Here is a 16,889-nt window from a genome sequence, read left to right as displayed (position 1 = left end):
CTTTATTATATAAGTGATTTGCAGATATTTTCTCTTAAGCCATTACCCATGTTTTCATTTTCTTAACAGTCAGAAATAGTAGAATTTTAATTTTGGTGAAATTCAGACTTTTTGTGTCATGTATTACGAAATCTTCACCTAACCCAACATCACTACAATTTTCTCGCATAGTTTCTTCTAGAAGTTTTATAGATTTAACTCTTACATTTAGGTTTATGATTCACTTGTAGTTAACTTTTGCATATGGTGTGAGGTAAGGGTTGAGATTCATTTATTTGTTGTTTTTGCATGTGGATATTCAGTTGTTCTAGCACCAGTTTTTGAAAAGAGTGTTTTTTCCCCATTCAGTTACCTTGGTGACTTTGTTGAAAATCAGTTGACCATGCATGTGTGACTCTACTTTTTTCCATTCATCTACATTTCGTCCTTATCCCAATACCACACTCTTGTGTTTCCTATCACATTATAGTAAGCCTTGAAATCAGTTAGTGAATCCTCCAACTTTTTTTCTCAAAATTGTTTTGACTATTCTAGGTGCTCTGTATTTCCATATGTTTTACAATCAGCTTGTCAGTTTCTACAAAAAATATCTGCTGGGATTTTGATTGGCATTGTGTTGAATCTATAGATCAATGTGAGAAGTAGTGACATCTTAGCAATATAGAGTTCTCTGACCCACAAATACCGTATATCTCTCCCTTTATTTAGGTGTTCCTTTTAGATTTCCTTCTGCAATGTTTTTTTCAGTTTCCATGTGCAGATAGTACACATACTTTGTAAACTATATCTGTAGGTATTTCTTATGTTTGATGCCACTGCAGTGGCATTGAAATTTCAAGTTCCGATTGTTCATTGCTAGAATACAGAAATACAATTGACTTTTGTATATCAATGTCTTGTACCTCTGACTTTTCTTAATTGGTTTATTAGTTCTAATAGCTTTATTATATACTCCTTAGGATTTTCTACACAGAAAATCACATCTTTTTGCATGAAGACAGTCTTACTTATTCATTTCCAAGCTCTAGGCCTTTAATTTCTTTTTCTTGCCTTATTGCCCTGGCTAGAACCTGCAGTACACTGTTGAATAGAAGTGGAGATGACAAACATCCTCATCTTCTCCCTGATCTTAGGGGGAAAGCACTCAGTCTTTTACTACTAAATATAACATTGGTAGAGGTTTTTTTTGTGGATCCTCTGTAGGGAGTAAGCATTTTCAACTGGCTATATTGCTGCCCAAAGCTATTTGGGGTGTTTCTAGAAGAGGAAAAGGGGCAATGATTATGAGTGTCCACCAAAGATGAGGCAGCAGGGGTTTCTTTATGAGTTCAGCTCTGACATAGCTGTATGATGACTTCCTAGGAAATAAGCATTTATTTCCTTCAGAGGCCTTAAGTGCGGGATGTGGTTCACATCAAACATGACCAGATATGGAAACACATCTTTATAAACTGTATATCTGGGAGGGACAGGGGTTGCCAGGGAACTGACTCCCCCTCAGTCCATTGCGAAGCAGTGTACCCTGTAATTAGGAACGTGGGCTCAGAAAGCTGAGAACCCAGTCCAAACCCAGCTCTGCAACCTTGGGCAAGTACCTCAACCTTTCTGTGCCACAGTTTTCCACCTGTGAAATGAAGATAATAAAAGATATCAATAATACTTACCTCCAGGGCTTCTGAAGACTAAATGAGCAAATGCAATTAAAGGGCTTCAAACAGTGTCTGTTGCCTGGTGCATTTTAAGAAGGATTTGCTTTGCATAAGGCTGATTTACACGTAGGCTTTCAGTAGCAGCTATACTGCTTTAAGAACAGCCATGTAATCTTTAAAATCCTCTCTCCTGAAACCTCATGTTAAGATTTTGTTACCTTGGGGGGCTAGATATTTGATTTCTATTGTTTTGCAATGTTTTCGTGCAATAAGTAAATTTAAAATTCCTGTGCATTACAAAGGCAATTGTCAACAGGGTTACATTTGCGGACAGAGACACTCTGCCATTAGCCCCGAGTCTACACTCAGAGGCTGAACCAGAGTTTGATCTTCTGGTCAGCTCGCTTTGACCACTTGACCGTGGGTTGGAGTATGCCCCACACACGGCTCAAAGGCCATCCTGCCTAGGCGTGTGGACCATGTGCAGCCCTCAGTTGGCTTCAGCCTATCATTTCTTACCAATCAACTAACTCAAGGGGCCAGAGGCTTCTCAGTTACTTTCCTGGGCTTCTGCCGTTGTAAAGCTGCCTTCCTGTCAACACATTTCAAGTCCTGGGTGCCATCCTTCAGTGGAGGGTGAGTCATGCCAGCCTTTCTGTCTGGGAAGTAGGGGGCCAGGGGCCACTTGCCAGCAAGGATGAGGTTACACTGAGCCTCCTCGGGCGGTCCTGCAGCCGCACCGTGATGTTGACATATAAGGAAAGGCACTCAGGAGCTGGCTGGCAGGCCTTCGAGGGACCTTTCCCCGTAACTTGAACTTCCTTTTTACTTTTGCCTCATCCTGTTGGAAAGGTTCAGCCACAACCAGTTTTGCAAAGTATCCTCTGCAAGCTTTTCCCATCTGATGTCCCTTCTTCAAGCAGGGTTCCATGTGATCTGGCCAGTTTTATGTCCCTGATTTTCTCTTGATCAGTGAAAACTTACTCTACACATTGACTTTTTAAAAAATCTAAAATGTCCTCAATTCTACTTGGACATGTCCATGTCATATTCGATCCTTCCTCTCTCCTTCCCATGCAATGGTGGGGCAGCCAATGCATGTTTAGGAGAGCCTGTCCACTGGGCTCTGGCACGGATTTTCTGGCATATTCCTCTGCAGTGTGATGGGAGAGTTTTGGGACCATGATTGTATGTGGCCAGCTCTTGTCCTCACCTCTGCCAAAGATGTTCTGTGGGCTGTTCCTCTGAGCATCACCTATCTCCACTGTGTCTTCAGTTGTACCTGTGACACCAGTGCGGGGAGCGAGACAGACATTATCCTCTCCCTCCACTCATGAGATGCCCCAGTTAGGTGGGGACCCTGAGGCACATGTGACACAGTCCTCCGAGCCGTGCCTGCCACCCCAGGTAATCATGCTAAATTATACATGGGTAGAGGCTTTCTGCCGTGCCAGTTTTTCCACTGGAGCACAAAGCTCTCTGTTACAGGAGGATTTTTACAAAGGAGTCCATCCTCCAGGGCCTGCAGGAACTGAGGAGCTGCGGGAGGCAGGCGACCTTCCAACCAGAGGATGAGGGGTGTGAGCTGACAACAAATGGCAAGCAGATACTGAGAGTCTAACTTTCTACTGGAGTGTTATTTCTTTGAGCAAAGAGAATTGCTGAAAGTTTAAATATCAAGCCGTTAGGTTTTCAAAACAAAGGCAAGAAGAAACAAAGAAAAGTCAGAAGTGCCAAATTTCACACTCTGCTCTGGTCAGATAAGAATCTACCTTTAGCACCACCGAAGTGACTGTAACTGCCAGCTTAGTGATTCGGCATCTTTTTCTCTTTTCTGTGTATTTTCTTCATTCTTCTTTTATTCCAATTCTATTTCTTCACTTCCCTCTGATTAAAAAACAAACAACTTCCTTCATTAGAGTGACTGAAAGACCGTCTTACACAGAGCAGAGCTGAAAAAGGCTACTTGTTAGATGAATGAATGGCATAAGTATCCTGTGGGTCCAATTTCTGTCTTTATGTTCATTTATCACACGTCAGACACGGCCACTACCAAATGCCAGTGCTGGAGATGTGACAGGTATTCAAGAAACAATTTGATGAGGACTTGTAAGACCTACTCTCTTAGTAACTTTCAAATATACAAGCAGTTATATTTTTTATTTATTTATTTATGGCTGTGTTGGGCCTTTGTTGCTGCGTGAGGGCTTTCTCTAGTTGTGGCGAGGGGGGGCTACTCTTTGTTGCAGTGCATGGGCTTCTCACTGCAGTGGCTTCTCTTGTTGCAGAACACGAGCTCCAGTCGCATGGGCTTCAGTAGTTGTGGCACACAGGATCAGTAGTTGTGGCACATGGGTTCATTAGTTGTGGCTCACGGGCTCCAGAGCTCAGGCTTCAGTAGTTGTGGTGCACGGGCTCAGTTGCTGTGCAGGATGTGGGATCTTCCCAGAGCAGGGATCGAACTTGTGTCCTCTGCATTGGCAGCGGATTCTTTTCCACTGTGCCACCAGGGAAGTCCCACGAGCAGTTATATTATTAACTGTAGTCCCTGTGCTTTCATCACAAGAAAAACAATGTTCGTAAATATGGTGACGGATGTTAACTAGACTAATTGTGGTGATCATTTCACAATATACACAAATATTGAATCATTATGCTGTACACCTGAAACTAATATATTGTTGTTGTTAGTTACATCTAAATTAAGAAAAAATATTTTTTAATGGATCAGAAGTGAAACAATTTGTCTACACTACAAAGGTAGAGAGTAATGGGGCTATAGTTTCTATTTTTATCTCTCAAGCCCCAAAGTCTACTGTCTTTCAATTACAAGATTCCTCTAAGAATTAGTGCATACATTTCTATAATGAAAATCAAAAGGAATGTTGTGATGGACCGAACCACTGTGTTCCCTGCCCACCCCCCGCCAAATTCATATGTTGAAACCTTCATTCGCAGTGTGATGGCCTTTGAAGATGGGGCCTTTGAGAGGGCATTAGGGTTAGATTAGGTCACGAGGGTGGGCACTTCGTGATGGGATAATTTCCTTATAAGAAGAGAAAGAGACTACTCTCTCTCTGCCATGTGAAAATACAAAGGAGGCAGCTGTCTGCAAGCCGAGAAGAGTCCCACCAGAACTTGACCATGCTGGCCCCCTAATATTGGACTTCCAGCCTCCAGAACTGTCAGGAAATGAATTTCAAGCAAAAGCTTTTAAGCAACACTTTGAGAAAAAAGAAAAAGAAAAGCAGACAAAAGAAGAGAAAAACGAAAAGAATTTGAAAATGTGTGTCAGTACCTGAGGAACGTGTGGGGAGTGGGGAGGGGAGGTGGGTTGGTTTTGTTGCAGATTAGATTTAAGCAGTTAGTCCTAGTATTTAGAATTCTCCAGGCAGGTGTGACCTGATTAAAACCGTCTCACATTTTCTGTCCTTCGCCTTCAAATTGTTTCTCCAATGCCTGTCACATCTCAAGAACTGGCAGCTGGCGGAGGCCATGCGTGACGTGCCTGAGGAATTAATAGGAGCACATAGCCTGGACTCACAGCACATTTATGGCATTTCTTCATCTAACGAATAGCTTTTGGGGGTGACAGAGGCTGGCCTATAGTTGGCCTTGCGTACCACATACCCCCACTTAATGGTTGTGCTGAAATGTGCCTTACCTGCTGCCTGCCTTGCTGGGAAGTTCGATTCTCTCAGGATATCACCAGTGGTTATCTTCCTTCTGTCAATCTGGCAGGTGACGACCGAGAAGGAGGACTTCTTCCATGCCTGGAACCCGTGTCTTGACCACGTCACCGGCCTGTCTCTGGCACACATTCACAGAGGTCAGTTGGCTCTTGTCAAATATTCGGGGTTGAGTGACTCTCGGGTTATCTGGGAATCCGACTCTGCAGAGGAAGGACAGTCCCCACTCTGGTCTGAACACTCGTGTTGAATTTTGGGTCCCTAAGTAACTCCCGCTTATCAGGAACACTGGCCAAATGACACCCACAGAACCCAGTGCTAAACTCACTGGAAGCAGCTGGCTAAACGTTGGCCCCTCAGCCGTGGCCCTGCTCCCAAGAGTGACTGTCACTGCCAAAGAAAGAAACAGCGGCGGGGTGTAGAGAGAGGGTGTTTTTATGGGGTCACTGCCTGAAGAAGTTCAAGTACCAAAACTACTCAAACCTAACCCCCAGATTGGCAAGGACTAGTACCTCCTTTTAAAGCTATGGTTCTCAACCGGAGGGGACCATGCCCTCCAGGGGACGTTTGGTGACCGTTGGAGACATTTTTGGTTGTTGCAACTAAGCAGGGGTTGCTACTGGGTAAAGGCCGGGGACACTGCACAGGACAGCCCCCACACCCCCAAAACAAAGAGTGTTGTGGTCCCAAGTGTCAGCCGTGCTGAGGCTGAGGAAGTGTGAATGTTTGTGTTGGCCTCAAAACACCAAAAATCACATACAATAAAATGAAACACTGAAAACAGAGTGAGATCCAGGAAGATATGGCAGATAATTCTTGAAATGATTGTTTAACCTCGAGAATCATTCGTGTATTCGATCACTACGCTTTCTCCACGGAGGGAAAGTGTGAAAAGAGGAAGGCACTCACTGCGTTGTTTGCTGTGTGGGGTTTTCTATCACACCGGGCTCACTGCTGGCTCCCAGAAGGCAGGGCTGGGTGTGGTCACCATCTCAGCTCCGGGGCCAGGCTGCTGGTCCTAGTGGATCCCTGGGTGCTGTCCGGGGGGTGGAATTCCTTGATGAGTTCTGCTAAGAGTCGAGGCAGTAACCCAGGAGTGCCTGCACCCAGGCTTCCAGCTGGGCACCCTCCCTCCCCAACCAACAGTTCAGGAGGAGCAAAGTGCCGTGGTATTCATGGCTGTAGGAGCGCCCAGGACCCTCGCTCAGAGCCGACAAGAGTTGGATTGGAGTGAGTAGTTTCCATATAGACAGAGCCAGGCCTCTCCCCTTGCTCTGAGTGCGGTCCAGTGCTGGGGGCTCAAGAGTAAGGACCGGAGTGAGGATGCTCAGGTGAGTGTGCACGTGCTCAGGTGAGTTTCCAAGACCACAGGCTCTTCACTGGGTCGGGGAGGCCCCCAGGCACACCACACCCGGGGCCAGCCTTTAAACACGGTGACCACACCCTGTGATAACCACGGCCTCACCCACATCCCAGACTGATTTCTGCCTTCTGCTCCTGAGGGCAGAGGAAGGAGGAGGAAGGAGAGGGTCTGAGAAGGTAAAGGAAAGGGCAAAACATTCCCTCCTCTGTGGGTCAGTAAGTCCAGGATTGGGCTGCCTGGTTTGCAGACTTAGAAACTTTTATCTGCCTGAACACCCACCTTATATGAGGCTCCGGGGAACTGACTCTCCTTAATCGAACTCAAAAGTGACAGATACAGAAACCAGAATGCCAGTTCATTCATCACAAACCCAAACCCGACTGCTGAGTCCCCTGCGTGCTCCATCCTCCCTGTGGGGACATCTCTACATGGGATTCAGTTATCATCAGAAGGTCCTGAGGCTGGACCGTCTGGGCAGCTCTTGGCAGGGGAGGGAGGGGGACCTGAGTTCCATGCTGACCTGCCCGCCACAGATGTCGGAGCCCATGGGGACTTGCTTCCTGACTGTCTCGGTGCCCTCAGCACCTACCTCACCCCTAGGAAATTTAGTAACCTACGCCTCCTCTGTCAATGGGTTATTTTTTCCAAATTTGTTGATCAGACCGAAACTTATCCGGGATATGAAATAGCACTGAAGACACCCTTATCGAAAGTGAGTATGTTCCAGGCCATCTCCTCCACTTGGTATACTTTTATGACTGTACTCCATGGTTCTGCGGCCCCAGCATACAGGCTCCTCCCTCTGGGCTCCTCTGTAGGGACCACAGATCTTGTCCCCTCTTAGGACACCACGAGGATGAACCCTGTGGACTCCAGGTCTCACCTTCATTTAAAAAATCTAGATAATGTGGTATTTACCTCCAGGGGCCATGGAAAAGATACTTGAAAGCCCTTACCTTAGCATCTGACCCATGGTTAGTGTTCAATAAAACTTTTTTTATTACTGTTAACTACTAGTCTACAAGAACCTTAGTTCCCATAACGAAAGTGGAACATTTAGATCCTTTTCCTTAAGAGGAAGAGACAGAGAAAGATTAAACAGGCTAGGTTCCGGTGTATGAAGCCTTAATACTGGGAAGAAACGTCAAGGATTTGACGTTGCCGCAGCACCAAAGAAATCCAAATTGATTCTAAACCTTTTATTGGTTAATAAGCATGGTAAGCAAAAGTGATGATTTTCAGGAAACTGGCCTCCAGTTCCATGACAGATGAAGAGGGTTTGGCTGTAGAAAGTCACCGAAGAAAAATCATAAGAATAACAAGAAAAATAATAGGACTCAATGACAGCATCTAGAAATCCGAGGAATGTTTTGAAATAGAGGAATCCATCCATAATGAGGAGGTCTGTGAGGATACAGCGTGGGTTATCATGATAGGAATGCCCTGAACACACTACCCAGGAAAAAATTAGTCAGCCTGTCATTACATTCAAATAGCACGCACGCCCATCCCCGCCCCAGGCAGAGGTCTCCAGGGGCCAGGAGAGGAGGTGGAAGGAGGCCACCTGTCTCTGTTGACTGGACCCAGATGTTGCCTTTGGAGACTTTTGAAGGAATCACACAAAGTGGGAAGGGAATGGTCAGGCTGCGAAAGCACAGACCTGAGCATCACCCCAGATGAAAATGAACTCCACATCTAGCCATTTTTTATTAGGAACAAATGGAAAAAAAAGCCTTCTGGCATCAGTTTCCGTTTGTCACCTGAAGACTCAGGAAAACCATGTTGGAAATAAAAATGTGAAGCAGTCTCTAGTGGTTTCCAAAGTGGGATGTAACCATTACAATGATAAGTTATTACTTTTCTCTGATACACATTTTTATCTTGCCCTAGAAAAGCAGTCCTGAAGCATGGTGCTGTCTGAACCCCTAAGGTTGTACCAATTCCTAAACCAAAAAAGAAACACTAAGCACTTTTATTAAATAAATTACATCCAGCATTCTCCAGCTCCGTGCAGAATTATCTCTTCATTTTCTTTCTCAAAGCTTGTGAGTAGTTCTCATTTTGCTGCAGGAAGTCCCTTTTCTGGTTCTTAATAAAGTGACTAAGAGTTTAGAATGTTTGCATTAAGCGCAGGTTGTAACTATAATTAGAATATGTAAAGAGCGTGGATTTCTGCCTATCGGAGGATTAATTTCAGACTCCTCTCAAGGATGTATTTGCTTGCACACAAGACTTTCTTTGTTAATAAAAATGTGATCACATGCATTATTAAAGCATTATTTCTGCATTTTATCCGTGAGTCCTTTTCCCAATATTCTTCATAAGATCAGCGTTTTCCTCCCCATTGTTAATGGGCTGCCCTTTATACAAATCACATTCACCTTGATTTAGTTTTAGCTTTGGCTTTCATCTTCCAGGAAATTACGGGAATACACTTACCACCTCCTTGAATGCGTATTGCTTTACATGCAAGCACAGAAAAATAAAATGCCTCAACTTCATCCCAAAGTCCTATGTGAGTTTAGGAACTTGTCATCCCCTTAGACTCAAATACAGAAGACCCTCCAAACCCTGAGTCCTCCTAGCTTGAAGGGCAAACATGACCCCTGGAGTGGTACTAAAAGTCAAAAGTCAGCACATCTCATTCTTGGGATAACGGTTTCCGCAATATTCTGCTGTTAGCGCTGGAGACGGAGGCCTGGCAGATAGGGAGGAGGGTGGGTACCACAGGTGCTCCCTTGGCTGTGACCACCTGCGTGCCTTCCTCTCCCATTGGCACCCTCTGCTGGGCCCAGGAGCAGTCCCAGCGAGCCCTGGGGGGGTGCTCTGAGGGAGGGAGAAGCGAGGGTACCCCTGCCCTGCTGCTGCCCTTCCTCTTTGTCTGGCACCCATTAAAAATGTGGGTGATAGCAGCAGGCGAGGGGGTCTGGAGAGCCAAGGGTGGGCAGGCCGACTTGCTGCCAGGTTCAGCAGACCAGCATCTTCGAGGCCTTGACATTGGAGGAGAGAAGGACTGTCTCTGGCCTCGTTTTTCTGTCCTGTCACAGGGCGGCGGGGGGGACACATCTCAGACCCATCATTCCTGAGAGCAAAGGGGGCAACTGGGACTTAATGGGTCCACGTCAGAGGGTGCAGTGGCCAGTAGAGGCCCACACGGATGTCCTACCCCTCTGTGGGGCTCTCTGGGTCCCTAATGCCCAGAGTCTGGGACAATGGAGAGGCTCCCTCTGGGAACCCAGGAGGTGGCAACGTTTGGAGAGAAGAGAACGTGCGAACCGGTACCATATTGGGAAGGAGGAAAGGAGAAGAGAGTGGAGGCGCCTGGTGATGGAGACTGGAGTAGGGGCAGGGGCTCTTCGTGCTCACGTAAATGAGGGCTGTTAAAAAGCAGAATTTATTTAGCTGAGCCTGAGCACTGGAGCACGGAAACCCTGGGCAGAGAGCGCAGCTTTGCCACTTCGGACTTCAATTGTGTGCCTCCTCAGCAAATAGACACAGGAAGAGACAAAGTTCTAAAATGCTGATGCCCAACGTTGGACCACATTCCGAGCCTTCCCGGTTCTGGGAGAGCAGGTGTGAGGGGGCGTGGCTCCTGGGATCCAGTGAGGGGAGGAAGATCTCTTCTGCGACATTACGCGGGCTGCTCACACCATGGTAACGCAGGGTTTCCTCCCCTGAAGCCCCAGGCCACATAGGTGATCTTGAGGCCACGTAGGCGAACTTGAGGCCACGTAGGTGAACTTGAGGTCTGTGTCAGCCGAACCTGAAGACCTCAGGTGCTGCCTTCTCAAGAAGTGCTGCCACACAGCCCTCGCCAGAGCCCCCGGGGACCCTGCTCACCCCAGTACCTGGGAGGTCCTGAGAGAGCTCTGCAAACTCACTCTTCTTTGGTGGAGGTGACAATTTATGAGATAGTTTTATGACAGATGACCTTGAAGATTCTGTTGCACTCTGAAGAGGGAGACAAGAGAAAGAAGCCAAATCAGACTCCTGGAGGGTATCTGTTTTGCGGAGGCCTGTGAGGGACAGAATTTAGCAGCTGTACTTGACCCAGACACTAATAAAATGTCACTTACCTTCCGGGCCCGGGGATATTGGCCGACTGGACTGATGACCTCTGTCTCCGCCTGCTCGGTTCTTCCTCTGAGCCAGGGCTGAGTTGTGTGCCTAGATCCTGTCACTTCTTCAGTCTCCACGACAACCTCACACGGCCCTTCAGGAAACAGCTCAGGGGTGAACCGTCGCCTCGGGTCACACAGATCTAAGTTCTGGAGCTTCGGGACTGGCTGACCCCAAGGCTTTTTAGCATCAGATTTTGAGAGACGCTCTTCCACCTCCAACTTCCCAAGGGCTTACCTTCCTACAGATGAACCCCGAAGAATGGGCATTCTAGTGTTCTTGAACCTTTGGGGGTGGTTTCTTTGTATTTTATTGAACACATACTTTCCTAGGTTAAAGTTGACCTGTACTGCTTTTCACGCTTCTCACTGGGTTTGTCTCCGAATCAAGTTTCTTCTTCTTCTTCTTCTTCTTTTTTTTTTTTATCTCACAGGCTTTCTGTGAGATTAATTGCCCATCAAGGCAATGAGGGAGGGACCACCATCTACCCAGTTTCCATCTGAGGAAGCTGAGGCACAGAGAGGCTGCATAAGTTGCCTGGGGCCACACAGCAGAAGCGAGATTCAAATCCGGGCAGAAAGCTGCCATCTGCCCACCATGCGGGGCCCATAAGTGCTTGTTGGACCTGAATCTGGTAGCTGAGCATTGCTGAAGAGACAAGAAAAATAAGCCCTCCCTGCCTGTAAAACAAAAAAAAAAAAGTGTTTTCTTTTTTCTCCTTTGTACACTGTGTGATAGAAAAATGTACCTTATTTGATGAACTGCAAAGATCTGAGCTGCAGTCCACACTGACTTTCCAGCTCCTAGTACCTAAGTACTTTCGAAATAAGACTAATCAGTGTTCAAGCTGGCAGGTGAAATTAACCCAAAAGGTGAAAAAGCAACACTTGGCACCGCATAACTCTATATTGTTAGATTTCTGCTAGGAATATGATTAAGAATAAAAGCTTCAAAACTGCGAATCAAAAATAGAAGCATAGGAAATCTTGTCTTAGCATAGCAATTCTAGGTATGATTTTATATATTAAAAACATGGTTCCATATCCCATATTCTAAAGTTAAACGTTTGTGATAAACATAAACTTACATTTAGGTTTTAAAGGACAACATGTTCTAATCTCACAAAACATTTGGCAAATAACCTTTGAGTTCCCATGAGCCACCCACACAAAACCCAAAATGAGCTACAGAGAAAACATAGAAAAAGCAACTGTCTGTTGACAACTAGATTTTCTTTCAGTTCTTTGAGTTTTCTGTCTATAAATAATCTGTATGTTTCAAATGTGACCATTTTCTTTCAAGGTGTCTCCTGGCATGTTCTCACTTAAGTGTGTTTGCAAAACAAGAATTTAATGTGTAAGTCATGGAAACAATTGAGTTTCTGGAGGGGAGAGCTTCAAAATACAAGCTTTTTAGAGACCCAAAGTGTCAAAATGACGCATTAAGATGATGTATTTTTTCTTCAGTGCATCTGTTTATCTTTTATGAAATCTGGGGTTTGATAAATCACCAGAGATAAAAACATCATTTTTAACCTATCTTAGATCCCAAATGTCAGGAGGAAAAATAGTGCTGTGTCTCCTCTTCATGAATTTACCTTGCTCGTTGCTCATGAGTCATGGGAATTTGTTTGCAGAGAAAACGTAATGCTCTATTAACTTGAAAATGATGGCTTTTACTCAGAAACGTGAGAACTGAAGAGAAGAAAAAAAAGTAGCATTCAATCCTCGGAGATACAATCGTTTAACAAGTTTTGATATACACTCAAAGTGGCATAAAATGTTAGGTGGAGAAATGATCACAAGATAACTAAGAGCAAGGTTTCCATCAGTATTTCATCAGTATTTCGCCTTCCTTTACTGACTCAAGACCCCTGATCTGGTCCATCAAAGTGCATGTTGAACCCTCGATGGGGAAATTTTCTGTAACATCAGTATAAATAGAGATGGATGAAGCTATCTATTGGGCTTTTTTTCCCCCTAAAAATTACTCAGAAATTCTCTTTTAATTCGCAGCTTAGAAAATAAAACAAATTCCCATGGATTTCTATAATTATAGGTGAAAATGATTCTTTGTCCAAGAGAGCAGCCAAAATGACTTGTAGTCCAGATGGCATCAAACCTCTTCTTCCTGAGATCTGGAGGATAAAAGTGCAGAAACCAAAAGAGTAAGTTAGCCAACGTGGCAGAAAAAAATGGCTTTTTAAAATATTCAAAATAGGTATAGAGATGTAGAGATGTAGATGTAGAGAACAGACTTGAGGACATGGTGTGGGGTGGGGGGGGGGGAGCGAAGGGGAAGCTGGGATGAAATGAGAGAGTAGAATTGACATACATGCACCACCAAATGTAAAATAGATAGCTAGTGGGAAGCTGCTGTGTAACACAGGGAGATCAACTCGATGATGGGTGATGACTTAGAGGCATGGGTTAGGGAGGGTGGGAAGGAGTCACAGGAGGGAGGGGCTATGGGGATATATGTATAAATACAGCTGATTCACTTTGTTGTACAGCAGAAACTTGCACAACATTGTAAAGCAATTATACTCCAATAAAGACCTAAAAAAAATTCAAAATAGCTGTTTTTTAATATGTGATACAGTTTCTTGATGCAATTTCTTGTCTTGTACATATGTTATAGTTCTTAATTCCTGAGAAGTTTAAGAGAGATTAAATTGTATACAACCACGTTGCAGGCCATGGATACACAGCTGAGTGTTTCTGATCATTGCTACAAAAAGTTTTTGCAACAACAGACTAAGGAGGCACTCAGATTCCGGGAGACAATGGACGGGATGAGATTCTGCTTGGACATGGGGCACGAGGGGGGCCTGGAGCATGTAAGCAGGACGCTGAGACAGGGAAAGGGCAGAGAGGCCTGGGGGCCACAGAGAAACCCCCGTCCTGAGCACAAGCATCATGTGAAATTGAGAGGTGAACCCCTCAAAATGGAACATCAGAGTGGATGCCACGCCCTGGGCAATGGCTCACAGCCATCCTGTCCATGGCCCTTCTGGAGTCCACAGCTGTTGGTTTTCCAAACTTGGTCAACTCCTGTGCTCTTGGTGGATCAGTGGGCGGGGGAGGGGGTGACCTCCAGCTGAGTGTCACTGCTGGAGCTGTCTTTCCCCGCAGGTGCAAAGGATCTGCAGGTGGGTGGAACAGTCCCACGGGAAAGGCTCTCTGCCAGGGAGAAGGTAGGGCCATATGACCAGCACTGATAGGACTGCCTCTCGCTCTGCCTCCTTGTCTGGACCAGACCCCAAGAAGCGTTCCTTGGTCAAGGCGAGCCAGGGACCACATCGAATAAGTGAGAGGGCGCCTCATCCCTCTGAGGGCGGGCAGCTCCCTGCACATGGGAAGACTCTGGGTTCTGGAGACAGGAGTCCAGCTAAGCCAGGCCCTCATTGCTTCCTGAGTGAATGGCCATGCCCGCCCCCGGCTGAAAGGACTCTGTCCAGAGAATCCGTGATGGGTGAGCTCCCCTTCGTGACTTCATGCCTGACCTGAGCCAAAGCCCACAGATGGATCTCCTTTGCATCCAGCTTTGTGGGAAAGAACCCTGGGAAAGAAGATCAAATGGGCGTGCGATGGTGCAGGCGTGGGGAGAGGGACGCGGCCTCCCTCCTGAGGCCCAGACACTGGAGGCAGGTCTCGGCCCCTCACAGAGCCACCCCCCTCCTAGCAGGAACTGCTCACATCTCGAACTTGGCCGCCATTTATCCGCATCTCGTTCCCATGGCTCAGACTAGTATCCAGGCTTCCAAGATGTCAGTGAGACCCCATGACTGCTCGCATCCCAGGGCTTGGCCCAACTGGCCTTTTGCCTGCTTCCAGCAGTGTGGGCTCTGCTAGTCCACACTTTCCTGCTGTATGGGCAAAGTTCTTACAGATTTCAAAGGAGTGAGGGGAAAACACTTGTAGTTTATTTGCTTACAAAGTTTTCAGTGCCTCCTATTTGTGAGTTTTTGGGCTAACAGTAGGAAAGGGAATAAGATGTGAAGACTGTACCGTCGTGCAAATGGACAGTGCTGAGCCTGGGAGAGGTCCTGGAGGTCCCAGGGGTTGGCAGACATCACAGGACTCCAAGGTGGCTTCACAGAGGGTCCCTCGGTGCTGGGTCTTGAAGTGTGAATAGGATCCCAAAGTTGGAAGTGTGGCAGTGAATTCCAGGAGGAGGCTAAGGTGTGGACAGGGATGAAGGTGATAACGTGAAGGGCTTGCCCAGGAAATGCCAGGGCCCCGCTCCACCGGAAGGGAGGCTTTCAGGGAAGAGGCCAGGAAGAGCATTGAGAGAATGAGCCTGGAAAAGTGGGCTGGGGAGGGCTGGGGGCGCGGAGCGCCACATTGCAGAGCTTGGCCTTTGCCAGGTGGACAGCAGGACGCCAGTGGAGGGGCTGAGCTCAAGAGGGACCCTCTGACCCAGGCTCGCTTGAGGGCAATTTTCCTGGCCCTAGAGTCCGTGCTGCATTGGAGACAGAGGCCCAGGGTGGGGATGGGTGGAGGGAGGAGCCCAAAACCAGTGAGTGCAGCCAGCGAGTGAGAGGACAGCTCTTCAGTGAGATGGCGGCAGTGGGGGTTGAAGGGAGGGTTTGCAGTGGAGAAGCAGAGAGCCCCATCTTCATCCTTTGGAAGTGCTGAGGTCCCAGGAATCAGGCAGAAAATGTGCTGAGACTTAGTCACAGGGAACCGGAGCCTGTCCGCCCGGAGAAGAGGCACCTCTGAGTTTCCGTCACACGCGCCGTGCTCAGGGTCACAGGGAAGCGGGGTGTGGCACACGCCAGGCGTGCCCCTGCTCTCTGGATCGGATCCCATGAGCTGAGCAAGGCATGGGCCAGTGCTGCAGGGCCAGCGCCCAGAACAGAGCAGGCAGCACAGGGGAAAGGAGCACCGAGGGAGGGGGAGCCAGGACCCTCGCCTGGCACAGAGGCCCCCCAGGGTCAGCTCCACGCCCTCTCAGCGCATCTCCACGGGCAGGAGGCTGGAACTGCTGTACCTGCTGGCTGCCAAGAAGTAAAAAGCGCCTGTTCCCCCACCGCCATGTTGATTCTAAACACAGAGCTGGAGTTCTTTCTGCAAAGACACAGCTCTTACATTGCGTGATCTCTCTCTCTCCCTCTTTCAATATTTCCCTGTTTATGCTGTGAATCAGAGGTGGGTGGGGGACTTCAGAAGCTGGAGTGGCAGATAGTTTTGTAAAATGAGCTGAGAGCACCACTGCCACGCACAGGTGAGGGGGAGGGCTGAGGGACAGCCACCACTGTCTTCTGCCTTGTGCCACAGAATAAGCGAGGGCCCCTGGCCACGGGCACCAGGGTAGCCTGGCCCTCGGGGCTCCCAGGGAGAGGCAGGCCTGAGCCAGCCAGGTAGGATGCCCCACCCCCAGGACCAGGGAGGCCTCAGCAAGGGAGGACCACGCTCCTGGGCACAGAGCCCAGCTCCTGGGGTGCCTGGTGTGCACGGGCTCAGCTCACTCTCCTCCAGGTAGAACCTTCTGTTTGGGGCAGGTGTGGCCTCCCCATTCCTGCCGCCCCTAAGAGGAGGCTGGCTTCCTCATCTCACTGTAGGTACATGAAGTGAAAGCCACATTTTCCTGCCATTCTGGAGACTCATCTGGGACTGAGTCCTCTTTCCAGGGACGGATGGAGGGCCTGGCTTTGAAGAGGCTTGGGTGAACCTGTGCTCTAGCACTGGATCTTTATTCCCTAGCCTGAGCCTGCCTCACTGTGTGTGGGGCCCACGGCGACGGTACCAGACAAGATTACAAAGCGTTGAAGAAAATATACGCTGTCCTCCTGCTGTGGCAAATGTCGCTTTGTTCATCTAGCAGGCCAGCTGGGAATCTAGAATTCTCAAACTCCTGGAAGTTTTGTGAACTCTGCAGCGTGGAGAGAAGCATCCCCCCACCTCCCTCTTTCCCACCCACAGCTGCATCCCACACTGTGTACCTTCTCCAGTTTAGACACCCGAGGTCCATCTACACCCCTCCCAACAGCTGCCCCTTGGCCACCCCATGGGTCCAGGGTGCACACCCAGGAGGAGAGCATTCCCAAGGAAGAGGCTCAGGCTA

At 47.7% G+C, this 16,889-nt stretch overlaps 1 protein-coding gene across 2 annotated transcripts in view; it reads left to right on the top strand.

Annotated features, from left to right (window-relative positions):
* The window catches only part of LOC130857558 (acyl-coenzyme A oxidase-like protein), a 109,641-nt gene extending 96,565 nt beyond the window's left edge, over window positions 1-13,076 (top strand). Inside the window, exons 5-6 of one of the 2 annotated variants that reach the window (XR_009054848.1) lie at window positions 5,391-5,478; window positions 12,879-13,076. The gene's annotated coding sequence lies outside the window, so the exon portion shown is untranslated. Of the gene's footprint in view, window positions 1-5,390; window positions 5,656-12,878 lie in introns of those variants that run through there. The other variant, XM_057743315.1, reaches the window with a different exon arrangement.
* Window positions 13,077-16,889: the final 3,813 nt, after the last annotated feature.

This window comes from Hippopotamus amphibius, chromosome 7 (assembly GCF_030028045.1).
Source record: "Hippopotamus amphibius kiboko isolate mHipAmp2 chromosome 7, mHipAmp2.hap2, whole genome shotgun sequence".
NCBI classification, from domain to species: domain Eukaryota; kingdom Metazoa; phylum Chordata; class Mammalia; order Artiodactyla; family Hippopotamidae; genus Hippopotamus; species Hippopotamus amphibius.
Note: the sequence above shows the minus strand (reverse complement) of the source record. Positions and strands in the feature narration are given on the sequence as shown.